Source organism: Schistocerca americana, chromosome 3, assembly GCF_021461395.2.
Source record: "Schistocerca americana isolate TAMUIC-IGC-003095 chromosome 3, iqSchAmer2.1, whole genome shotgun sequence".
NCBI classification, from domain to species: Eukaryota; Metazoa; Arthropoda; class Insecta; order Orthoptera; family Acrididae; genus Schistocerca; species Schistocerca americana.
In genome coordinates this window covers 706,031,654-706,048,829 of record NC_060121.1, presented here as the reverse complement: position 1 = coordinate 706,048,829, position 17,176 = coordinate 706,031,654, and positions in this window count along the sequence as shown.

Below are 17,176 nucleotides of genomic sequence, written 5' to 3'. Positions count from 1 at the left end.
AAGAGCGTGCCTAGAAACCAGAAGGTCGCGGAATCGAGTCCCGGTGGGATCACGGAATATTTCAGTCTGTCTTTAACTCAATAATGTGAAGAATCGCCAGGAATTACAGGTGGTTGCGCGACAAACTGTAGGTCCCCTTTCCCAGTGAGATTTATGTAGTAGGTGAGGGACGCGCAAGTAACAGAGCGGATGTCCAACTGAAAGACTTTCAGCAGGCGCTCGAGCTACTCGTACACGGAGCTACTTCGGCCAGATGGTCCGCAGGACCAGTAGAGGTACTCGACGGAGACGTTGGCAGGTGGCTGTGAGGCGCGCGCGGCAGGTTTTGGCAGCCGCAACGGCGGTTCAGGTACGAGCCGCGAGCCGCGGACTGTAATTAAAGGCGATGAAAGCGGCCGCTGCTTTCTCCGGCTGACGCAGCGCCCGCGGAACACTACCAGCAAGTGGGCCGCCCGCGCACCCCGCGCTGGACACCGGCTCTGCCGCCGGACGGTCGGTCGGTCGATAGCCTCCCAGCCGCGACGGCGTCAGCGGCACCGGGCGAAGGGGGGGGGGGGGGATGCCGCACCCAGGCACCACCGACACAGGCTGTTTCACAAAGATGTATAAACGCAGACTGAAGTGACCAATGAAAATTAGATTCGAACCCGGGTCTCCCGCTCACGAGGCAGGTGTGCTAACCACTGGCTAGTTAGCTGCACAGCCGGATTCGAATCCCGCCCTTGGTACAAATTTTCATTTGTCGTTTCATTGTGTTCAGCGTATGGCTATGTCGCATCGTACCTCACCTGCAGCAGCTGCTCCGTGTCAGGTATGATAATGTGTTGTTGGTGCTTCCATGTTCTTGTCCGTCGCCAGTATGTACAAGTACGGCATAGTTAGAATGTCAGCCTACACGAAGATCGCGAACTGACACTGTGGATCAGTTTGACCACCCTCCTGGTGGGTGCTCATATGGTGGAGATTATTCTTATAATCAAGACGGCTACATTCGTTTGCGCACAAGATCTTGAACGTGTTACTTCCAAGAAAGCATTCCAACTATGCTCATCTATACTACTAGACTGCTAAAAAAGTGCACTTTCTCAATTCGTTTGCCAATCTGACAACTTCCAGGGGCAACAAAAATTTTGGTTTCAGTTTCTTGTATAATTGTAGACCAAATTTAAAATACTATCATAAGCTACTTGTTCATAGGTATAATATTAAGTCAACAATTTAACACAATACGACAAACACCAAAATTTGTGTCTTGAGACAGCATGACTCAAAGCGCACAAATTACCCAGACTTTGAATTTTCGTACTTCGAGAGAGCTGAAGGGTGCCCTGTTTAATTGTTAAAAAGCATTCAACAAAATGTCTCTGAGCACTATAGGACTTAACTTCTGAGGTCACCAGTCCCCTAGAACGTAGAACTACGTAAACCTAACTAGCCTAAGGACATCACACACACCCATGCCCGAGGCAGGATTCGAACCTGAGACCGTAGCGGTCGCGCGGTTCCAGACTATAGCGCCTATAACCGTTCGGCCACACAGACCGGCAACATTCAACACCCAAGGTTGCATAAAATATTTTTTTCTATTTATGACAACCGGTTTCAACAGAGTTCAGATCTTAAAATATTTTTGTTGTAAAACAAGTTCATTTTACACTCACGTCACACATAATATATCAAGTGGATAAAAATAGCACATTATACAACGTTTGTGACATCTAAAATATTTAAAAAGATAAAGCACCTTGTGCAACAGGCTAAGTATATATACATATTATTCACAGTTGCTTGTTGCATCATACAAACACGGTACACGGGATCTGCACTTTTTAGAATATGTTCAGCACATTAAACAGTTGTGATTTTGTGTACCGTGTTTGTACAATGCAACAAACAACTGTCAACAATATGTATATGGAAGTCACCTGTTGCACACGGTGCTTTATGTTTCTGAATATCTTAGCGATGACAGGCCTTCTATAATTTGCTATTTTTATCCACTTGACATTTTTCACACAGACTTCGTTTATTAAACACACTTTGAACATAATTTCACATCTTCGAAACTTTATATAACATGACAAAAGATTGCTCCAACAATAGTACTATCACACTTCATTCAATGAAGAATATTCATTTGAACTATTATTCTAATAATTTTTGTTGGGGCTATAGTCACCACCCTCAGAATAAAGAAGGGAAAAAAGTTTTGTCTCTTACTATATTTTCGAGGATCATGCAGTAAAACTTCCACATCAGACACGACGTTTAACTACTTCTCTATTGCTAACTCTCAGCGCAAAATATTTTGCAGACGCCGTTCACACGCAACAATGAATGTACCTGCAAAATTATACCATTGTACGACACATAGTTCAGTAGGCATGACGTCAGAAACGTAGAGATGTGTGAAAAACCTCCGTTTTCTAAAAATGGGGTTTCAGGGGGTTTACTGGTTCCTGATAATTTGGAACAGTCGTCTTCACTGACTGTTTGCTCACGATGGGACAGTAAAATTTCACATTTGAAAGAGTACCATGTCAGAAATTGTAAGCACTTTGTTTCGTTGCAGTTAGTGTCAACTTGTTGTTGGAAAGCCAAGTGCTGATGTTAAGGACTGCCCTGTCAGCAATATTTATATTACATTCCAGGTCTTCCACAATAACATTTGTGTCATATGCAAAAAGATAACTTTTAGAGTAATTTGTCATGTTTGGTGGCATGTTGTGGCATATATAAGCAATGGACCCAGAACGGAACCCTGTGGCACCCAGACTCCTCGAACTGCCATCCTTCCACTTTAAACGACCTCAGTCAGTTTCAAATGTCCTCGCTGTTTGTTGACTCTGGAGGATAACTACCTGCTTTCTACTTTCCAGATATGGAAAGAAGCGTTGTTGAGCCTTTTCCCTAATCCTTTAATGTTTCAACTCATGCAAAAGAACTATGTTTGTCATATCAAAGAAAGTGACCTCGAAGTCGAGAGAGCGCTAAAGCCTATGTGCATTTCTTAGATCCAACCTGCATTAGGGAACCGAAGGAAAGTGTGAGAGCGAACAAACAGCAGTCCACAACGGTCACGGTGAGACTTCTCATGTTTGCCTGAGGAGTGGGTTTTCTGCTGCACCTCTTCGATCTAATGATGCTTGCGTGCGCTTTCTACTGCATCATAACAGCCATAGTAAATCTGGCAAAGGCTTATTTTGCAGGTCTGTGGGTGTTGTAGGAAAAATATTAGAAGTGTTAGGCATGTAGTTTCTACGAGAGTGAAAGTCGATCTGTAATTTGAAACTGCTATTACTGGCTGACTTTTCACGTTCCCTACGCACTTACACCACGCTAACATTGAGTAATAACAGTAGCATCCAACTGGATGGTTATCTTCCGCATGTCACTTGCAACAAGTCGACCAGAGATGCCTCTTATTTTCGTATTTTCTGTAGAAGAATAAAAAAATAGAAGAATCAAAATTATGAGCGTTATGAATTAACTCAAAGGAAATATCGTTCCTGTGAACCCAACTAGCTCTTTATTCTCGCGAAGTAATGAGTGGTATCGACAGGGGACGTCAAAATGATTCCATATTTTTAGTTTTCCCAAAAGCGACTTCTAATCAAATTGAGTACCTATGGAGTATCGTCTCAGTTGTGCGACTAGATTCATGATTTCCTGTCAGAAAGGTTACAGTGTGTAGTAACTGATGGGAAGTCATCGAGTAAAACAGAAATGATATCTGGCGTTTCCCAAGGCAGTGTTAAGAACTTTCCGATCTACATAAGCGATTTAGGAGACAATCTGGTTAATCCTCTTTGATTGTTTGCAGATGATGCTGTCGTTTACTGTCGCGTAAAGTAATCAGATGATCAAACAAATTGCAAAATGATTTATGTAAGATATCAGTATGGTGCGAAAAGTGGTAATTGACTCTAAATAATGAAAAGTGTGAAGTCATTCACATGGCTACTAAGATGAATCACAGAAGTCTAAAGGGCATTGATTGAACTAAATTCGTATGGATTACAATTACAAAGAACTAAAATTAGGACGATGACGTAGATAATCTTGTGGGGAAAGCAAACAAAAGACTGCGATTTATTGGCGGAACATTTAGAAAATGCAACAGGCCTAATAAAGAGACTGCATCTGTCCGTCATGTTCCGAAGTATTGTTAGACGGTGTGAGATCCGCATTAGATAGGATTGACGGATGACACCGAAAAAGTTCAAAGAATGGCAGCTCGTTTTATGTTATCGCAAAATAGTGGAGAGACTGAAACGGATATGATACGCGAATTGGGGAGGCAATAATTAAAACAAAGGCGATTTTCGTTGCGGTTTCTCATGAAATTTCAGTCCCCAATTTTCTCCGCCTTAAATATTTTATTGACATTCACGTAAACAGGGAGAAATGATTATTATAACGTCATTTTAATCGCGAACTTAATATTCGTGATTTACGCAATGTCTGTGTTAATGCAGTGACTGTATATTACATTACAATGTGCTCCAAAAGGGCATACATGTCTGAAGGAACAGACACTGTTTGACGATTCACAGCTAAGTAAAATGTGCAGCTAACGTAAAAACGTATTAACAATTTGCAAGTTCATTTCGACTTCATATTCACCGCTGACTGTACTGTTTACTACAATAGCCAAGAAAGCAGATTCGACCTCAGGTCATTTTCGATGGTTGCAGACGGTGAAAAGACAGAAGTAGTCAACATTCATAAGAAGCATAAAAATGCGATCGTCTATGGTTACGGTTGAAACTAGATTCGTACTTAGTGCATCTCCTAACGGACACCATACAGAGTTGATCCTCTGGTGAAAAGTAGAAATTTACGATCTCATAGTAGATTATTATTAGAAAAATCCTTTTTGTCTAAAGAGGTTTTGTAAGAGTTTTTCAGCACTCTTACGGAATTCGTTAATGTGCTATGGAACGCCGGTTGGTTATTCTTTTACCTTTACTGATTCTGTACTTGTGATTGTTTATGCACTAGTCTTTTGATAACTAGGCACGTTGACGAGCCTGCGGGAAAGCGAACATGGTAACTGGCTGGACGACTGTGGCGAATTGTATCGCGGAGTGGTATTGTGGGACCTAGCAGAGAGTAAGAAGAGGTAAGAAACACGTCGCAAGAAAGAGCGTGGAGGCGTGTGGCAGCGCCGATCGCTTCTTTCCCACCTCCGGCTCAGTCTCTGCTACGTCATTCCGCAGGCACGTACCAGCCGGGTTTCTCAAGCTGCCCGACCATTTTTTGAGGTTCCGTCTGCTCAATGTCTATTGCTTGTAAGAAACTTCTTTGTATCAATGCAGCGGTGTTTCTGGTCGTCGGGGAAAGACACACATTTCTTGGAATACAAGCATACCAAATCATTTAAAAAAACACACATACACAAAACAAAACAAATGAACGACACACACACACACACACACACACACACACACACACACACACAAAACAGAGAAACGAATATCAAACCACACATACAACACAAAGAAAAGACGAAAGATAAACACACGGTGACATTTGGTAACACTACACACTGTAAACACACACAAGTTAAACACTCAAAGAAAACTGCAAGTGAAGTGTTGTAATAAATGTGGGTAAAAAAAAAAAAAAAAAAAAAAAAAACGCCGGGGACGCCCATCTGGAATACGGGGACGAAGTAAGCATATCTCCAGGATCACAGACATGGGCTAGCATCACTGGAAATTGTATGACCAAACGATAGCTTAAACTAACGAAACTTGTGCTGCAAAATTTGTTTCTAGCCTTAAAAACAAAGAATAATGTGAGAAAACCTAATATAGTAACATACTTGTAACTACTACATAATGCATTTTTGTGTGTGGGTGTGTATAACAATCAGATGCAACACGAAGGAATTATCCGAATAGGATGGCAATCGGTAGATATAAGGAGCACGAACAGACAAACAAATTATTACAATTTCATAAAAATTGGATGACTTATTCGAGAGAAAGAACTTCACAAACTGAGCAAGTCGATAACGTGTTGATCGACCTCTGGTTCTTATGAAAACAGTTATTCGATTTGGTACTGATTGACAGGGTTGTCCGATTAACTCCTGACGGGTATAGTGCCAAATTTCATCCAACTGGCGCGTTAGACCGTCAAAATCCCGAGCTCGTTGGAGGGCCACACCCATAATGCCCCAAACGTTCTCAGTTAGGGGAGATCCAGCGACCTTGCTTGCAAAAGTACGGCTTGGAAAGCACGAAGACAAGCAGCAGAAACTCTCGCCGTGTGCAGGTGGGCATCATCTTGCTGAACTGAACGCCCAGGATGGCCTGGCATGAAGGACAATAAAACGGGATGTGGAATGTCGTAGAAGTTCTGCTGTGCTGTAAGGCTACCGAGGACGACAACCTAACGGGTCCCGCTGTGAAAAGAAATGGCAACCGAGACAGTCACTCCTGGTTGTCGGGTTGTTTGGAGGACGACACTCAGTTTGGTATCCCACCCCTGACTGGGGCGTCTGTAGACACGTCTTCGTTGGTCATCGAGTGTCAATTTGAAGCGGGGCTCGTCGCTGAAGGCAATTACACTCCAGTCAATGAGATTCCAGATCGAAGACGTGTCTGGATATACCCCGTACAGTGGTGGGATTCCAACCTGACTGTCACCCGCCATTGACCATCACTGTTGTCAACATTGATGGTCTGGGTTGCCTTTTCATTTCAAAGCAGGACCTCTGTAGTTGTCATCCGCAGCAACCTTAGAACACAGCGGTACGTTGACGATATTCTGCGCACAGATTTGTTGTCCTTCATGGCCTGGGCTTCCATTTCAGCAGGATGATGGCCGCTTGCACACGGTGAGAGTTTTCACTGCCGCTCTTCGTGCTTGCCACCTTAGAACACATCGGTACGTTGACGATATTCTGCGCACAGATTTGTTGTCCTTCATGGCCTGGGCTTCCATTTCAGCAAGATGATGGCCGCTTGCACACGGTGAGAGTTTTCACTGCCGCTCTTCGTGCTTGCCACACCCTACCTTGGCCAGCAAGGTCACCGGGTCTCTTCCCAATAAAGAAAGTTTGGAGCATTATGGGCAGGGGCCTCCAACCAGCTCGGGTTTCAGATGATATAACGCGCCAATTGGACAGAATTTGGAACGATATCCCTCAGGAGGACATCAAACAACTCTATCAATCAATACCAAGCCGATTAACTGCTTGCATAAGGGCCACCGGTGGACCAACGCTTGACTGGCTTGCTCAGTTTGTGTAGCTCTTTCTCCTGAATATACCGTCCAGTTTTTTCTGAAATTGTAACCATTTGTTTATCCGTACATTTACAGTGATTTCCGTCTTATTCAGATACAGCTAGCTCCTCCATGGTGTGTCATTTAGAGTGTCTAGAGTCAAACATGTATTACAGACCGCTGAAGATGCTTCATTTAGTTGCAAAGACAGAACATGCCTCCAAGGAAGTAAATAAACTTGATACTGCGTATTTTTGTTTTCAGTGCTCAGAGAAGCACACAGAACTGAACCCCACCTGAAACGAAGTACGAGTCACGCCCTTAAAAGTTGATTGCTGTACATGGTGTACGAATGGAACCAGGCGGTCATATGACGCGCCACTACTGATGTAATCATATCAGTGTGTTGGGTTTCTGCCACCCCGTCGTATGGTATCAGTGCATGAACATGTGCTGAAGTGCAAACATGACGCAACGGTAGAAATGAGTCATCGAGTGTGGACATGCCCACGACCACACCGTGGATGAAGTTGCACGATATGTTACTGTCCAATGTATCTACAAGGAATGACACACCACTCGCAGCAATATAGCACAACGTGAAGACAGTGGACCATTAGGGACCGGAGATGAGTGTCACACCTTGTTAATGACAGTCGATTTTAAAATTGGAAGGAGTAGATACCGTCAGTGAATGCAGGTCCATCACATCCTTGTTTCGAACAAACACTGCGAAGGGAATCTGAATGCTATGGACATTTGGAGCCAGGTACCTCGCAAAAGGCCATTGTAGTCAGCGGAACATCAAGCTTCAGTAGCGCAAGCAGAGAGACTAAGCAATAGCTGACTGGATGCCACTAGTGTGGTCCGAAGAGTCATCCTTTTGTCACTTTTCAGACGGTGCAGGGTGTCGAATGCACCGACGGCCCAGTGAGGCGTTCAGTCCACATTATGTGGAGGGTGCAGTTCACGACTGAAACGTTCTGTGATATTTTTAGGCGTGTTTCTGGTACCATGATCTGGGCTCATTTAGATCAGTTCCAGTGAACAGGAACCAGGATGCGTACGTCAACATTCTCGTTGAACATTACGTGATGGATATACTTCTTCTTCTCCACTTCAGAGCTTATCCACTTGTGTCTTCTCCATCTTCACTTTTTGCTGCCACATTATTCTGGGTTTTCCTACATTTGTCACTTCTTCCTCTTGCTGGTAAGCATGGCCAGACGTGGGATTCTCTCATTCTTTGTAGGTGGTGTTATCATAATGTTTTATTTTCCTCAATTTTTTCATAAATATTATAAATATCTAGTTCATTCCTAATATCCTCATTTCTTATAAGGTTTTCCCCGATAACACCTCCCACTTTCCTAAGAAATTTCGTTCCCGCTACTTTTATTTTACCTTTATCACTTTTTTGTTTAGAAATCCACCGGTGTAGTCATGGTTTTATAAATTTTTAATTTTGTTTCCTTCCATGTTTTGCTCTGGAATGTTTTGTTTATTATTCCACATGTTTCTTGTCTTGTCCAAGTCATAGCTTACATCGCATCCTAAAAAAGTAAAGTTGGAGACCTCTTCAAGTGGTGTATTATTTATTATTATTTTTGAGTGTGTGGAGCATTTCCCCTGACAATCCCGGATTTTAGTTTTATTTGTTGGTATTTGGAGGTTATATCCTCTTTTCCCTAACTGACATTGCTTTTTCTAGCTCAATTTCGCTTTTTTCAGAATCGTCTTCATACATAAGGACATTAGCCGACCGAAGTGGCCGTGCGGTTAAAGGCGCTGCAGCCTGGAACCGCAAGACCGCTACCGTCGCAGGTTCGAATCCTGCCTCGGGCATGGATGTGTGTGATGTCCTTAGGTTAGTTAGGTTTAACTAGTTCTAAGTTCTAGTGGACTAATGACCTCAGCAGTTGAGTCCCATAGTGCTCAGAGCCATTTGAACCATAAGGACATTACCATATTTATTTCTGTTAATCTACATGCTGCCCTGGCGGGGCCCATGCTCCTGATCTAGTGAGAGACCAGATCTAGTGAGAGACCAAAGTACAGTCCCGCCAGCGGGCTCGCTTCTTGGGAGGATATGGGTGGCATCCATTGGGCCCTTAGCTATGTGTCACATTACTTCCACTTACTTGTGTCAGACATCTTCTGTTTTCTTTTCTATCGGCCTCTCTTGGGCAACTCTTGCTTTTTCGACCCTGACGGTATTAGGTTGCAAAGCCCGAGGGTCTTTCATTCCCATTCTCTGTTGAAGAGGACGTCAACGTTTCGGATGGCGGAAGAGAACTTTGTATAATATCCTGGCGGCAGAAAAGGCGGAACACATCTACTCAGGGCAGGCAGAACTGGAAGTCTGGCAAAGGCGGTCTGCCTAGGAATGGTAATCCGAGAAATTACTCAGCAAACTTGGGAACTGTGAAGTGGCACTCCATCAACAAGCTTAACCTAAGCAGCGCTCGTTACCCAGACAAGGGATTATATATGTGCTGGCTCTATTCACAATTCACAACCTTGGATGAAAAAGGATGGATCGTGAAGAATATACAGCGGACTCTGTGATGATAACAGGTGCGTTCAAAGAAACTCGAAGTTTTTTATTACGGAATTCTAATGTATATACATTGAAGGATTATTCCCCAAAATATTAAGCACGAACTCCAAAAATGATTCAAATGGTTCTGAGCACTATGGGACTTAACTGCTGTGGTAATCAGTCCCCTAGAACTTAGAACTACTTAAACCTAACTAACCTAAGGACATCACACACACCCATGCCCGAGGCAGGATTCGAACCTGCGACCGTAGCAGCAGCGCGGCTCCGGACGGGAGCGCCTAGAACCGCACGGCCACGGCGGCCGGCGAACTCCAAAAAGTAACGACTCTGTGAGCGTTTGAAGACGAGCGTGCACTTCACGCCTCACCGTTAGGGAATTGGTTCCGCACTCACGCTCCCTGTTTGTACAGATTTGAGTCAACCTGATTTGCTGGAACATTGTTTAAGTGGTTATACACAAAATGTGAACGAAAGTTTCAATAGTCTCATTTGGAGATACGTTCCAAAGAGAACATCCACCCGAAGCGAAATGGTCAACATTGTTTCGAATTTGGCCGTGTTTCTATTCAATGTAGGCCTTAATACATTAAAGCACATCGCAAACCCCTTCAAATCAAAATCGGCGAAGGAATGCCCCGATTCTGTGAAGACAGACCCCAGCTTCGATGCACTCAGCAACGAAAAGGGCTTTGAGGAGGAAAACGAGGACTTATCAGGTCAAAGTAGCAGAAAGCGGCCATCCAGTAGCCGGGGCGATAGTTATTATGGACCAGGAATCAATGATATCCCGTAAGTTTCAAGCTTTGTCCCTTAAAATGATAAATACTTATCAAACTTCAAACGCATTCTTCTTAAAGCCATGATTTTCGGCATGGTTGTCGTCGCCCACGCTACAATTTTCAGCTGATTTTAATGATTTTTGGTCTCACTTGAAGCAAATTGAATTCTTTTCAGTTCATTATAGCCAATTTTTTTATGTTTATATTTAGTATTTTTTTCAGCCAAAAAACAGGGGTCCAAAATGGCCATTTTACCAAATATCTATAATTTCGGCAATTTTTTCTTTTTTTTTTTTTTTTTTTGCAAATCTCTACGACTAACTAAAATTACATCTGTAAGTATCAGGGTGATACGTTTCAGATAACCACAACCGGAGCTACAGCGACAATCGTCGATGTAACTCCTTCAGAGCTGCCTCGGAAAAATCCCAATTACACAATGAAGATATCAATATTTTTCAATAAAGAATGCCAATAAAAACTTCAATGTACGCTTTATTTATTGCAGCAAACCCCATTTGCCTACTACATTCCAGTACGGAGAAAAAGATCTTGAATTTGAGCAATATTTAGTCCGTCACCCTGTCTTAGAAGAAAGATTAAGGAAAGGCAAACCTACGTTTCTAGCATTTGTAGACTTAGAGAAAGCTTTTGACAATGTTAACTGGAATACTCTTTTTCAAATTCTAAAGGTGGCATGGGTAAAATACAGGGAGCGAAAGGCTATTTACAATTTGTACATAAACCAGATGGCAGTTCTAAGAGTCGAGGGGCATGAAAGGGAAGCAGTGGTTGGGAAGGGAGTGAGACAGGGTTGAAGCCTCTCCCCGATGTTATTCAATCTGTATATTGAGCAAGCAGTGAAGGAAACAGAAGAAAAATTCGGAGTAGGTATTAAATTCCATGGAGAAGAAATAAAAACTTTAAGGTTCGCCGATGACATTGTAATTCTGTCAGAGACAGCAAAGGACTTGGAAGAGCAGTTGAACGGAATGGATAGTGTCTTGAAAGGAGGATATAAGATGAACACCAACAAAAGCAAAACGAGGATAATGGAATGTAGTCGAATTAAATCGGGCGATGATGATGGAATTAGATTAGGAAATGAGACACTTAAAGTAGTAAAGGAGTTTTGCTATTTGGGGAGCAAAATAACTGATGATGGTCGAAGTAGAGAGGATATAAAATGTAGAATGGCAATGGCAACGAAAGCATTTGTGAAGAAGAGAAATTTGTTAACATCGAGTATAGATTTAAGTGTCAGGAAGTCGTTTCTGAAAGTGTTTGTATGGAGTGTAGCCATGTATGGAAGTGAAACATGGACGATAAATAGTTTAGACACGAAGAGAAAGAAGCTTTCGAAATGTGGTGCTACAGAAGAATGCTGAAGATTAGATGTGTAGATCATATAACTAATGAGGAGGTATTGAATAGAATTGGGGAGAAGAGGAGTTTGTGGCACAACTTGACAAGAAGAAGGGACCGGTTGGTAGGACATGTTCTGAGGCATCAAGGGATCACAAATTTAGCATTGGAGGGCAGCGTGGAGGGTAAAAATCGTAGAGGAAGACCAAGAGATGAATACACTAAGCAGATTAAGAAGGATGTAGGCTGTAGTAAGTAATGGGAGATCAAGAAGCTTGCACGGGATAGAGTAGCATCGGGAGCTGCATCAAACCAGTCTCAGGACTGAAGACCACAACAACAACAACAACAACAACCCTGTCCTTTTCCCTTAATCGCCCGGGCTTGATCACAAAGGAAGATTTTGGAACTATTTTGAGGAGCAGGTGGAACATAGTAATCATCAACCTTTCAGTTGTGTAACTGTACGGGCTCTGCTCTCAGTGAGTGGTTTGAGCTTGTGTGGCATACCGGAAGAAACTTGCGGACGCCCTTCCCTGCCTAACAGAGGTTATTATCACCGACAGAGGCGGTGTTGCACAAGTTTAGCGTTATGCCTCCCAGGGGTGATTAATTTTTATCGTTTGTGCGTGTATACATCTCAACATTTCGTTTGTTGTGTTCTCGGTGAATATCTAGAGTTAAATCTGGATACAATTTCAAACTTATTTTATTCTCCATTATCTTCGCAAGGTAACAAATAGACAAGGGGACGGTGGCTTGATCTTGTACTGCAGTTATCAATATTTTAGTTACAATGGCATCTTCCATGACTGCGTCCAGTAATTTGAAGCGTGGAACAGAATCTGCGTCTACTTACGAATGATTTTCGTTATTATTATTATTGTTCGTAAGACTGATTCTTCTATTAGATTACCACTGTACGATGGAACGTCAGCGATCTGTTAGGACAGACCGTATCACGCAGGTATTATATTCACACGAAATATTGTAAACTCTTAGAACTGGCCCTTTAAAAATCGTTCCATCTACAGCTGACTGTCATACGAAATTTGATAAGATATTAATGACTGTAAAATATCGCATGCACACATGCATTCCTTGATCTAGTACTCGAGATTCTCGAGAGGTCAACAACCAAGAAAGCAGGAAGGATCAATTCCGACGCATCAATCATGAAATTTATTTTATTTCGAACTGAATCTTGTTTGATAATATTTTATCAAGCATCTTCAACAGTTGTGATTTTATTCTCTGTTCTTTGTATTTAGTCTTATGTAGTAATATTTCATGCAGCCTGGTCCACCTAATTCAAAGCATAGCGTTGCTTAAGTTTACCCAAATATTTTTCGGCTTTGCTGAGACTACTTCAGTGCGATTTAATGTTTCTTGTGAAACTTAGGCTTATTAAAACGTATTACTTTATTTGTTATTACATTTGTACTCATTCGACTTTGCGTACTCCTCCTAAAAATGTGCGTGGGTGAAAACGATTTGAAAAATACTGAGAAATTCAGAACAAAACAGCAAAAAACCAGGGCTGATCCACAGCAGTAGTAAAACGTGTTTCAGGAATCATACACAAATCTATGTTATTCTTAAAGTGGGACTATGATGTACATATATTTTTAAAAAACTGACTCGGGATATAGCAATGTGCTGTTTGCGGGCAAGTTTTTGATTGATTTTTGCAAAGCTCCTTCTGCTTCTTCAGAACTGACCTATAAATAGTAATACCATTTCTCTTATTTTTCAGGTACATTCGCCTAACAGTGCAGCAGAAAATGAGTTGCGATAGCGGCATTTGTTGCGACTGACTTCAATACATGAGATATCAAGGTCAGAACCGAGCTTCAGTTGACACAAAAATTACAATAGGTGTTTTTAGAGTTTAGAGCTCACTAGACTTTTCTCTCCGTGAAAGGAGCAAATAAACGCTACGGATTGAATTAAGTAGGCAAAATCAACTGATTTTCATAGCAATTGTTTCAAATATTTTTCTTTGAGATCCATGTTCCGCAGATATAGAGGTTGATTCATGTGTTCTGCTATTATTCCAATAAACCGGATGTAGAATGCTATTTGGTTTTTCGACGCTTGAGTTAACGCTGTTTTTAAAGAAATGGTTCAAAAGGCTCTGAGCACTATGGGACTCAAGTTCTGAGGTCATTAGTCCCCTAGAACTTAGAACTAGTTAAACCTAACTAACCTAAGGACATCACACACATCCATGCCCGAGGCAGGATTCGAACCTGCGACCGTAGCGGTCTCGCGGTTCCAGACTGCAGCGCCTAGAACCGCACGGCCACTTCGGCCGGCCGCTGTTTCCGATGACACGACCAAGTTGTAAGCGTATTGTAGGCAGAACCACATTGGAGTTTTGAAATTTACAAATGTAACAACGCTTGGATATTTTTACACACATGTGAGTAATTGAACAACTAATTTAACAACCAATTATGGTAACCTTTAATATTTTCAGTAATTAAAACTTCCGGGCTAAGAGGCCGTGGTCCAATAGTAGAAATACTTCTCCCTGACGTTTCGTTGCCAGCTGCAGGCAATATCATCTGATGTGAGTCTACGACTGGCTGCTAGGCCGTGGAGGTCCTGTTTATATAGAGCGCGTAGAGGGCGCCACCACTCGTCACGTGTTGTCAACAGTAAAACTATCTCTGGCTGGCGTCATTACTCTCGATCGAAGGTAATCGATTGTCGCATCTTTGGTACAAAGTCGATCGCCATATCTTATCTAACTTCAAGCCTTCCTCTTTCCTGTTAAAATTACTGTGGTGTTTAAAAATCTCTACAGCCTCTCCATACATACGTGCATAATAATGCGATGTCTTAGCTAGCACGCTCGTCTCACTAAATTTTATTTCATGGTCATCTGTTTCAAAAACATGTTCCGCTACAGCCGATTTGTCCGTGTGTCCCAGTCGACATTGGAACCACAAAAAGAAGTATCAATACTCGCCTAACTGAACATAAAAGGAACTGTCGACTGGGACACACGGACAAATCGGCTGTAGCGGAACATGTTTTTGAAACAGGTGACCATGATATAAAATTTAGTGAGACGAGCGTGCTAGCTAAGACATCGCATTATTATGCACGTATGTATAGAGAGGCTGTAGAGATTTTTAAAGACCACAATCATTTTAACAGGAAAGAGGAAGGCTTGAAGTTAGATAAGATATGGCGATCGACTTTGTACCAAAGATGTGACAATCGATTACCTTCGATCGAGAGTAATGACTCCAGTCAGAGATAGTTTTACTGTTGACAACATGTGACGAGTGGTGGTGCCCTCTACGCGCTCTATATAAACAGGACCTCCACGGCCTAGCAGCCAGTCGTAGACTCACCTCAGATGATGTTGCCCGCAGCTGGCAACGAAACGTCAGGGAGAAGTATTTGTACTATTGGACCACGGCCTCTTAGCCCGGAAGTTTTAATTACTGAAGACGCCGGCCGTGAAAGCCTACACGCTACGATTAGACGCGTCTACGGGGAGGATATGTCGGTTATGGTACGACGATTGGAGAGCCTACGCAAGAAGAAGGCCCAGCAGCTTTGTTCGCTCACTTTCTTGCTACGTTGTCGTGACACCGGTACAGTTCCGAAGTTTTTGAAGGTGAGAAGATTGTTTCATTCAGCGCAAGCTAGCCGTATCTATTCACGCATGGAACTGGCAATGCTACGAGAACGGATCCATCAAACACGTCGAGGACTGGCGGTAACATGCAGTCAACTATTAAATATCCATCTATTTATTAGCAATACAATGCAGATTTGCGATTGGAATAAGGTGGATGGACTAACATTTAGATCCATGGAACACAGTGCAGAAGTGTCTTCTAATAGGCAGAAGAAGAAGTTTGATAATCTACAGAAGAGCAGACAGGAAACACCGGTTATAGACAATTCTCCAACGGTTATAAATTTGTCCGGAAAAGAAATATCCAGGGAAGAAACTTCTGTTCTCTCGAAAGGAGGAAATTTTGCAATTACTCCACTGAAGATTCCAACGCAGGATATTATAGCTAATATAGAGGTGGGGATTCGGCTGTTACCATCACACACTGCTGATGAAGTTAGGATGGAAACAGTCAGGATACAGCGTAAAGCTAAGCCACCTAGCAGTAATCTGTCTCAAGGAGAATAGAAAGCATTACGGGAGGTTAATGCGGACAAGAGTATTATTGTACTTTCTACTGACAAGGGAAATGCTACCGTGGTTATGAAGAGTGAAGACTACCAGAAGAAGATCAGTGACCTTTTGGATGTTACCACTTATAAAAAGTTGAAAAAGGATCCTACAACAAAAGTGTTGACAGTTACCAATCAATTAATAAAAAAGTCTTCTATTCCTTCAGAGGATAAAGAAGATCTTTGCAAAACGGAAGCTTATCCTCCTAGATTATATGGGCTACCTAAGGTGCATAAACCTAATGTCCCACTGAGACCGATAGTAAGTGCTATTGGATCCCCTACTCAAGAGCTGGCTAGACATCTTGCCACCTTGTTACAACCGTTTATTGGAAAAACTGATCATCATATTAAAAACTCTATGCACTTCATCGAAAAATTGAAGGAGATTACCGTCAGCCCCAGTGATATTCTTGTCAGCTTTGATGTGGTGTCTCTGTTCACCATGGTTCGTGTCAACGAAGCTCTTGCTTGCATATCTGACATATTTCCTACTGATATAGTAGCTTTGTTTAGACATTGCCTTTCCACGACTTATTTTCAGTACAATAATGAGTTCTATGAACAAATTAATGGAGTGGCAATGGGTAGCCCTTTAAATCCAGCCGTTGCTAATATTTTTATGGAATTTTTTGAACAGCAAGCACTGCAGTCAGCCAGAAAAAGGCCTTTGAAGTGGTATCGGTATGTGGACGACACTTTTGTCATATGGAATCACGGTGAAGAAGAACTGAACCGGTTTTTGAAGCATTTGAATAGCATCAGTTCAAAAATACAATTGACTATGGAGACAGAAAGTAATGGACAGATTAATTTTTTGGACGTCTCAGTAATTAAACGAGCAGATGGGACTCTGGGTCACAAAGTCTACAGAAAAGATACGCATACCGATCGTTATCTTCATAAGGATTCAAACCATCATCCCAGGCAGAAGAGAGGTATTATCAAGACATTGGTGGACAGGGCTAATAAAATCTGTGAGCCAGCTTATTTGCAAGAGGAACTAAACCACTTGCGA